Here is a 10,784-nt window from a genome sequence, read left to right as displayed (position 1 = left end):
ATAACATATCTGTACATTTATCTAAACAATTACTTTTGTTCCTATACTTCTATTTCTGTATATAGTACATTATTCAATTTTTCTTTTTTTTATTATATTAGTGTTATATTACATCCCTACTGTGTTATTCCTATGTATGTCTGCACTATCATGTATGTCTGCACTATGTTTGTACTTTCTTCTACACTGGAAGCTTCTGTCGTCAAGTCAAATTCCTTGTGTGTGTAAACATACTTGGTAATAAAGCTCTTCTGATTCTGATTCTGATAAACAACATTTAAAAAGATAAAAAGATATATATTTTTTATAACAATTACAATAAAATACTTGTATAATAAAAAAAAAATGCCATCCTCTTTAAGAGTTAAAAGTGCCTTGTCAAAGATGTTTTGCCATATTTTTTAATAATTCATCAAACATCAAAAAAAGCCAAATTATGTAGAAAATTATGTCTTTAAAATTATGCAGATATACAATGGAAGAAAAAAATAGGTCTATTTGAAAACTGCATGCATATTATGCATCGACAAGGCTATTGATACATTTTGGAACAGGCATATGGGTAGAACAAGGAACTATAAGCTCAATTTCTGTAAAATTCTGGAAGTTACGAGAATATTTTCCTCTAATCTGCATCAGCCAGATCAGGTAGGTTGATTGCCACCAATAAACCATGACAGATCAACAAAGGTGTGGTTGGATACAGATATAATGAGAACATTAAGGCAGTCTGCACAATCAAAATCAGATTAAATTATGGTTTTGAAAGATAAGTTCCTCAAGAACTACACTTTAGATCTCTTTCATCATGAAGAGATGCAGAAAATTAAAAACATGAGGAATCATCCATGACCTTCTGCTTGATATTCCACAACCTTTAAAAGAGAACAGCTCATTTCAATTTTCAAATAAGTTGTACAGTCTTAAGCCATGCAATAATGTCGGCTCTCAGAAGTGAGATCAGGTGTTTCTAAAAGAGATCTAAAGAAGAACCCCTGTCTCTGCCCCCCAGGTGATAGATAAGTTTCTCCTATCACTGCTGTATCTGATCATGTGTGCCGATTTATTATACAAACAATCCCCACTGCCTACGAGTAGTCCTGCACACACTCTCTCCGAATAAAAAGGACAAAAAAAATCATATGCTGAGCTGAATTAACAAGATTATGAGCTCAATATACAGTTAATAAAACACTGATGTTGCAATATGCCGTTGAAAAAAGCACTTGTTGTAGAAGCCTGTTGTTCCAAACCAATATGACAGTATTTTGTACATGGAAAAGAAATAGTTGAACAGTTTTTGCAGGTTTATAAAAGTAAATTTAAGACATTTTTAAGGCCAAACAAAGAAATGTTAAGAAGTCAATTGAAATGAACACAATACGCCAATATGTAAGTCTTTTTTCAATTAGTTGTATTAGCAACACAAAATACAACTTCTAACAGATCTCCGCTGCTTTTTCAATCCATGTTGGGGAAAAAAACAACCTCTGAATATGAGGTTTCATATTCAACCACTAGAATATGAAAATAACTTTTACCTTCTCATAACTTTGGAAAAAAAATTGAATTTGACAAAAAATGATATTCTTCCTTGGTATTTTTGTCTTGTGCAAATGTCTAGGATTCTTGAATCAAGAAGATGCATTTACTAGAAAAGATCCAAATGAAATTTTACGATTAAACCAAGTACAAATATCTGCTAATGGGCTCCAAAAAAAATCTTTTTTTTTTCATTCCCCATTTAGAGATATTTACTCTTGTTTTGAACATGAACTCACATAATTTTGTGACTTCATATCTTCATTTTGCATCGCAAGTACGTAAATGTAACTTGATTTAAGGAAGTTTAGATATTTGTATTGGAAAACAAAATAATGAGGAAGATATTCATTTGTTGCAGTGTATGCAACATTCAATGCCATGACTGTAATTTAAGACCTTTTTAAGGCCTTAATTTGTGGAAGGGTGAATTAAGACTTTTCAAGGCCTTTTTAAGACCTGCACATACCCTGTTGAAGAATCTTTATGTCACTTTTTCCATACAATGACAGCATATCGACCATGTCTCTTAAACTGTGTAAATCTTTGCTTATAACATTACAGAATACAGGTTTGGAAAGATAAGAGGACGAGTAATAATGTCAATTTTTTTGGTCAAAAACTGCCTTTACACTTCTGTTCATTTAAAAACCATTGTAATATATTTTTGAGAGCCATATGAGACTTTAGGACAACAATAAATGTAGTTCATTAAATGTACATGGAACAATGTGAATGCAAAAATGAGATATGATTTTTCTGACTTTTCACACAGCTCTGAACTCCACCTCCAGCCCTTCCCTTTCTCTCTCACTTGTGGTTTGTTCAGCTTTTTACCTCAATGTAAATCATACCTCACAAAGAGTGGACTTCGTGCATGTTACTAATTAACCCGAGGATTAATAATATGAATAATAAAAACGTCCTATCTGCTGAACTGATGCACTCTTCTGAGCTCTGCAAATAAAAAGTTACAAATTGTGGCTCATTAAAGTTCTTCCTATAAATGTTGTTTCCTCTAAAAGATGATGTAGTGATATGAGATCTGAAATATGAGATAAAATGGCAACAATCATACAGTAGCAAGAAAGCAAACACATGATATGTGCTGGTAAGCTGGGCAGGGATCTATGTTTAAGAGGTCAAAGTTATGCTCGTGTATCAAATGACATCAGTATTTATAAAAGTGATCAGCTGATCTACTTTGCTTTCACTGTTGCCTACAAGCAAAAAAAGAACTTCTGCTTTCAGTACAGTTGGATAAACAATGTCATAGTTGATAAAGTAACTAGTAACTTAACATAAAGTAACTATAAGTAACTTCTACAAATAACTGTTTTCTATTTTAATATATTTTAAAATGTAATTTATTCCTGTAATGACAAAGCTGAATCTTCAGCATCATTACTCCAGTCTTCAGTGTCACATGATCCTTCAGAAACCATTCTAACATGCTGATTGAGAGCTCAAGAAATACTTCTTATTATCAATGTTGAAAACGGTTGAGCTGGTTAATATTTTTGTGGAAACCATGATACAGGATTCTTTGACTAAGAGAAAGTTCCAAAGAACAGCATTTGCTTGCAATAGAAATCTTTTGTAAGAATGCAAAAGTCTTTACTTTCACTTTTGATCAATTTAATGCATCCTCGATGAATAAAAGTATTCATTTCAATACGGACCCCAAACTTTTGAATGGTAATGTACATATATTTTCTATAATCACAGGATACCACTTGTCACATTGAACAATGACCAAAATGTTCGTTACTTATTCGAGTACCTCAAATTTTGTACAACATTTCCTATAAGACACAAATAAAGTGCAAAACTCTACATAGATAAAACAAACACCAGCAGAGTGCATAATGCAGACTACACTGATACACTCTTAAAAAATAAAGGTGCTTAAAAGGTTCTTCATAGCGATGCCATAGAAGAACCATTTTTGGTTCCACAAAGAACCATTCAGTCAAAGGTTCTTTAAAGAACCATCTCTTTCTTACCTTTTTATAATCTGAAGAACCTTCTTTCGCCACAAAGTACCTTTTGTGAAACAGAAAGGTTCTTCAGATGTTAAAGGTTCATTATGGAACCATTTAGACAAAAAGGTTCTTCTATGGCATCGTGAAGCACCTTTATTTTTAAGAGTGTAGCAACAAATGTCGTTTTTGCCACACAGCAGTAGATGACTACTTTTGAAGACCACTGTGGACTGATATCAGTTCAGCACCAGAAGACAACACACTTACTTCCTGTCTTCTTTCTATTAAGGGTTTCTGCAGTCTCTCTAATAATGGTTGGACACCAAACAGACTGCACCAAAGACTGCACCCATTTGTGTCATATCCCATAAACAGCAGGTTGACGCTCAACCGAGGGTCCCGTAATAGGACATAAAAACAGCTGAGAGCTACAACTAAGAGGCAGAAACATAAAAGAAGTTTAGAGCTACTTACAACAACGGATAGATGATCTCTGCATTGGACGAAAGCAGAGCCGCTCTCCCGGGCCGACAGACGATAGGTCACACACGGAGCCTGTGTCCTTCTTCAAACTGTCCTTTACACCTGCTTAAGGTTGCCCTGCCTTGTTCTGCTTACTCTGTCGACTGTCTTGTGAACTGAGACGACTTTGTGAATGGAGAGATAGGGAGGGTGGAGTAAGAGGAATGGGTTGGAGCAAGAGAGAAGAGAGAGAGAGAGAGAGAGAATAAAGAGAGACAATCTGTGAGCCGGCAGCTAATACAGCTAAAAGCAGTTTCACCACTGCCAGGTCAATTTAATCAAATGGCTCTGATTACTTTATGGAATCAATCAGATTTACTGATTAATTGAACTTAATAATTTATTTTACACTCATGAATGGTTTCTGGACACTTGTGATGGTTTTGATGATATTAAACCCATTATTAAATTGCAATGCCTCATTAGTTTGATAATAGTGCTCAGTGATTACTGAATAATTCATTTCAATGTCAATGACTTCCAGGCATGACAGATCATGTTACGGCTATATGTGGCATTTGCATAACATAGCTGGCTTTTGCCAGTTTTATGTCCCAAGGGTTGATTTTTATTTAAAATAATACACCTTTTTTCTTTTTTTATATGACAGCCATTGCTACTTTTCATACTTTTTTATGTATAGATTTTATTTATTCTTGTCCCTGAGACTTATTAAATTATAAAAATCCATCATAAACCTAGTGTTTCGTATTAACAACAGCTGACTGGAACACAGACAAAAATGGTCAAACAATTTTGTAAAGTTCATGTGATATCATGATGGCTCACATAACTCAATATCAGTGTATTGTTTTTCAAAATAACAACTCAAAACAGGAACACATTTCTTATTTCTCCTCATAATGTTTTCCTCATGAGTCCAGGATCAGACTCTACCCTCTGAGTCACCAGTACTTATTTTAACAACATCCTGGAAACATTGCCTATGTCCCTGTTCCTTCTCTTCCACAACAATAGAAGCAAATGCACAAACCACAGAGTTCCCTGTTTTGCATTGACGGCAAAGGCTTTATTGAGGAGAACAGGACTGACCACACACAGCAAATCAGAGAACAGGTGCGGACAGGCTTGGAGAGCCAAATCTCATGCTGTATTTAAATGAATCCATTCAGGGGCCATTCAGGGAAAAATGGCCATGTTTACAAGCATATTTTCCAATTAAAGTCCATATTCTAATTAACCCTTTATTCCAAACAAGTATGCAACAATAACAATCTGAAGAAAAAAAAACTAATCATGCACAGTAACTTCATTCTCACTCAAAATCACAAAATGTAGGTCATGAATGAAATGTAGGTCACCTTCATTTGTACATGCGCAGATACTTATAGACAGAACAGATAATATTCTGAATGAGGCGTTTACATGGCGAAATTTTTTATATTATGTATGTATATATATGGTGTTGAATTTGCAGATAACTGGAATACTGGCTTATGGCAATAAGGTGTTTTACATGACTCAAAAATAATTATAATATACCCACATTCTGATTAATATCAGTATATTCTTGTGCATGCAAACCCAGTCAATGAATCTGTTCGGGTGTGTCTACACCTGTCTGTCACTGTTTTTCTTTCAGTGGGAAAATCCACAGTGGTCTGTCCTAAACTCAGGGTAAAGTCCATTGCAAACAAAAAACTCTAAATAAAGGGATTAAAACTCCATTAGCCTACAAATACATGGGAGGTGAAAACATTTGCCCACATTCATGTTCATAATTTCCCACTTATTTTATTCCAGTTGATGAGTAAGGAGCTTCATTGAGCAAATTAATTGTATTTTAATGACTTCCCTGCTAATAGGAAATGTTCTTAGAGCTTTGGCTAGAACTTTCTCAGAACGTTCTGGCAAGGTTCTCTCAAAGTTATGATCAAATAGAAAGTAATCTGGTCTTTAAAAGGATAGTTAACCAAAAAAGTCAATTCTGTCATCATTTACAAGTTGTTCCTATAGCTTAACCTGTATGAGTCAATGGATACCATCAACTGTTTGGTTATCAACATTTTTCAAAATTTCTTCTGTGTTCAACAGAAGGTTTGGAACAACTAGAGGGTGAGTAAATGATAACAGAATTGTCATTTTTGGGTGAACTATCCCTTTAATAATGTTCTGAAAATGTTAGCAAAAAAACATTATTTATACATTGTTCATGGAGTGTTTATATGTTTTAGTTGAATGTAATGTACTTACAAAAGTAACATCGTTTTTAAAAAAATTATTTTGAACCTTCAGAGAACATTCAGAAATATGGGAACATAAGCTAAACGTCTAAGAATATATTTCTGTCAGCAGGGTTGTCATAGCCTATATTCTCTCTAAACAATACATAACTACTATGAGTGTAATAGTTTATTATCTTAGACCAAACTTCATAATGACGTCACTGTAAGCAACATTTCTAACCTCAAACAGGGGTTATACCTATAATCCGGGTCCTTATTATTTTTGTAAAGGCTCAGCACCGGGCTGTATGGGAACGTGGACAAGCTGCAGTTGGGATGGCACCAGACACAAATATGAATGTCCTGTTCTGTGTGTCATTCAATACAAGTTTACTCAATTAAAAAATCGCACGGCGGAAACGTGGCACTTCTCTATGCCAAAACTTCCCAAGGGTTATAACTAAACATTATTTGGTAGTGAGAAAGTGCAGCAGATGGCGGGAAAAATCACATAATTTAGTCTGCATTAAACATCAAATGCACGTGAATATTTCTAATGAAAATTTCTAACCCTATATAAACAACACAAGCAAGTGCACTGTAGATGTTTATAATCAAATGCATGAGTAGAGATGAAAAGTCCCACCCTGCCAAACAACGGGAACAGTCGCCTCTCTGTCCAACTTATTCGCTTCACGAATCAGCAGCCAAGCAGTTCATTTATTGACAGTTTATTTGTAAATGCGTGAAACTTACTTTGTCTTATTTGTCCTCCTTTGTCCATGTATCGCCCGGAGTGAAGTTTGTCGGCAGCGCCTCGGGCTGTCAAGAGCCTCTGGTCAGAGTCAAACCCGCCGTGAACCCGCTGTGATTCAGGAGCTCCATCAGAGGTCGCTCCAGCACTGAGGAATGTTCAGCTGTTCATCTAAATACAGTGCCTCAGATGTGCTGTCAGGAGATCCATGTGAGTGGATTGAAGTTTCTTCGTTACAGAGTACAAGAAAAATGCAGTTAAATTGGTCTATTTTTACCATTCATCTCAATGGCATTACCCGAATTTTCCCTATGCTGTTGTGTAAATCTACATAGGTATTTATGCATTTGGCAGACGTTTTTATCCAAAGTTAGCCTATAACTGTGAAGGTACATTTTATCATTTTGCGTATTTCCTATGTTTTACTGTTTGTGTTCCTGGAGTAGGCCTATTATTTATTTTATCAATCAAAATTGTCTTTCAGGTCATTCTAAAACCTTGTTTTGATTGTTATGGATGTTTCAGTTTTATTTTTAATTTTTTCATTATGCTTTTTTTGTTATATTGGCCTACACTTAGAAGTTTGGGTCAGTATGATTATATTACTTTTATTGAAAGGAAATTAATACTTTTATTCAGCAAAAATATTAAGCAACACAACTTTTTTCAACGTTGTTATTAAGAAATCATTCTTGCAGCAAATCAGCATATTAGAATGATTTATAAAGGATCATGTGACACTGAAGACTGGAGTAATGGCTGCTGAAAATTCAGCTTTGCATCACAGGAATAAATTACATTTGAACATTTATTTTTTTATTTATTATTATTTAAAGTTGTAATTACATTTCACAATATTACTATTTTTTACTGTATTTCAAATATGCCCTACAGGTAGACTTCTCAAAAACATAAAAAAAATCTTGCAGATCCCAAGCATTCGAATGGTAATGTATATTGAAAAGTTGTATATAAATCTTGTATCTTTTATTCCTTTTACACTCTAAAAAATGCTGGGTTAAATATAACCCAGCGCTGGGTTAAAAAAGGGACAAACCCAGCTATTGGGTTTATATGGAATATGACTATGTATGTTTTTCGTGTGTGTTTCATAAATAAATTTACTATTTATTTGTAACTATACACTCTAAAAAATGCTGGGTTAAAAAGGGACAAACCCAGCTATTGGGTTGTTTTGACCGGTTGGTTGGGTTCAAAACATCCCAACCGCTGGGTCAAAACAACCCAATAGCTGGGTTTGTCCCTTTTTAACCCAGCATTTTTTAGAGTGTATAGTTACAAATAAATAGTAAATTTATTTATGAAACACACACGAAAAACATACATAGTCATATTCCATTTAAATATGCGGTAGCATCTACATTAGCAGTCAAGTCTCAAAAATGTTTAACGGCTGAATCAAACTTACTTCTTTAGAATTTATGCACAAAATGTATCTGGTAGAAATAACACCTTACATTACATTACATACATTGTTTGCCAATCCTGGAGGGCCACCAGAGACATTTAGACATTTTAACTAAGAAAAGTTATAGTCTCTATTTCAGTTCCTGTGATGTTTGAAGACAAAGTTAGGCTCTTTCTAACATCGTAGTATTCATTTGAATAAAAGTGACAAGGGTATTTATAATATTGTTCGCATTCAAAAAGTGTACTGAGTCTCCTACAAAACAATCCTTTACCACTTAATCAATCAACAAAGACTGCAATATTACAATAATGCTTGCTTTCATTCACATTAATTACACGGGTTTGGAAGAGCACTTTCCTCCAAGCATGTCCATATGTCATCTGTCTCTTATAAAACAATGAGGCTGTTTATCATGCATTGTCTTTCTCACTGAGGCATGTCAGTGATCCTCTCTAAAGAGTGCTTAGCTGAATAGACGCGGAAACGCATGTCCATGTCTGCTGCACATGTTGAGCTATTTTGGCTTCCTGAGCTAAGCATGAAAGGCAGCTTGGGAATGCTGACCTCTGACCCCCATTCAGACTATAAGGCTTTTCTGAAATATTGACCACAAACCAGAGATTTTGTATTTGTTGTATTTTGGGTTTTTATATATACTTTATTTGAGCATAACATTCTTAATGCACAACAAAGATCTAATTGCTTTTATATATATATATATATATATATATCTGTTTGGCACTGTCCAGTTCTGAATCATCATGAATAGATCCCAAGCATAAGTATTGATTGCTGGAATGAAACCTACTGTCCTTTGAGCTCTTTGTTTGCACGTCTTTGTTCCTGGATATATGTCAAAAAGCAGAAGGTGTTTTTAATCTAAAGTAATTTACACTGATCCAACATGAACTTTTAATCTTCTCCTTTTGCTAAACTTCCTGATTTCTGACCAAATTTTGACTTATTGTTACTGCTGTCATTCTTTGAGCATAAAGGAGTGGCCCAGCCACACCCCTCACCCTCCTCCCTTTCTCCTTTGTCACTCTTCCTCCTTTTCCTCTGAACTATGTTTTGCACATTGGTAAACAGTAATTCACTGTAATTCAGAATCACTCACTCCACAGCTATTAAATCGTTGCCAAATGCATCACAATTTTCAAAGCCAACATTTTTTGAGAACCTTCTCAAACGTGACAGAACTACAACTGAGCGAGTGGCCATTGTTTCAGTATCAAAAATACAAATATCTCATATGATCTATACCGGTAAATCAGGATTGTTTAGTCTTTCAGAAGATCTTTAAGATGTATGGGGATATTTGCTCATATACAATATTATTTATTCTTAATAACTCTTACAATTAGATAATTAACAAACAAACTTGAAATAAAAAAAAAATAATAATTATAATATTAAAAATGGTGGTTTCGCTTTTGGGGATTGTGTTTAGCATGTGAGAACTATGTTTTGCACATTGGTAAACAGTAATTCACTGTAATTCAGAATCACTCACTCCACAGCTATTAAATCGTTGCCAAATGCATCACAATTTTCAAAGCCAACATTTTTTGAGAACCTTCTCAAACGTGACAGAACTACAACTGAGCGAGTGGCCATTGTTTCAGTATCAAAAATACAAATATCTCATATGATCTATACCGGTAAATCAGGATTGTTTAGTCTTTCAGAAGATCTTTAAGATGTATGGGGATATTTGCTCATATACAATATTATTGATTCTTAATAACTCTTACAATTAGATAATTAACAAACAAACTTGAAATTAAAAAAAATAAATAATTATAATATTAAAAATGATGGTTTCGCTTTTGGGGATTGTGTTTAGCATGTGAAATTTGTTGAACCCTAAGAAGTGTAATTTTAAATGAAAAGCTCTTTAAATGAATTGGGCGAGTGTATAGTTTCAAAGGTGATTAGACAGAGAGTTCATCATATTGCACTGTCTGAGAATTACATGAGTCATGACGTAGTGCCTTGTTTGTCGTAATACCTGCCAAGGTGTGGCCGCTGACATGAATATGTCCTACAGGTAGAAGATCTCACTGCTTTTGAGAAGCACATAAGATTATGGCAGAAAATGATTTGGAAAAGTATCTCTACAAATCATAAGTGATAAAAAAACAGAGACGAATCCTTAGAAGACACATAGGAAGTAAGCCTCAGTGCTCACAGTGGGAAGAAAATATTATTTTATATTATATAATTTTATTGTATATTGAATTTAATATATTTTTAACATTACTGACACCCTTTCCCAGCCAATGCATTTACTGAGTGTATTGATGTTTTGACAATATTGTATGCAAAAATAATTAGCGCTGATACAAATACTTTGAAATTTA

General features: G+C 34.2%; 1 long non-coding RNA gene across 1 annotated transcript in view; it reads right to left on the bottom strand.

Moving 5' to 3' along the window:
• LOC107718875 (uncharacterized) overlaps positions 1 to 7,072 on the bottom strand; it is a 9,786-nt gene extending 2,714 nt beyond the window's left edge. Inside the window, exons 1-2 of the long non-coding RNA XR_001637465.1 lie at positions 6,992 to 7,072; positions 4,002 to 4,174 (exon numbers count right to left, since the gene is read on the bottom strand). This is a non-coding gene — a long non-coding RNA (uncharacterized LOC107718875). The remainder of the gene's footprint in view (positions 1 to 4,001; positions 4,175 to 6,991) is intronic.
• Positions 7,073 to 10,784: the final 3,712 nt, after the last annotated feature.

Source organism: Sinocyclocheilus rhinocerous, unplaced genomic scaffold, assembly GCF_001515625.1.
Source record: "Sinocyclocheilus rhinocerous isolate Xijiao unplaced genomic scaffold, SAMN03320098_v1.1 scaffold1595, whole genome shotgun sequence".
Taxonomy (NCBI): domain Eukaryota; kingdom Metazoa; phylum Chordata; class Actinopteri; order Cypriniformes; family Cyprinidae; genus Sinocyclocheilus; species Sinocyclocheilus rhinocerous.
Note: the sequence above shows the minus strand (reverse complement) of the source record. Positions and strands in the feature narration are given on the sequence as shown.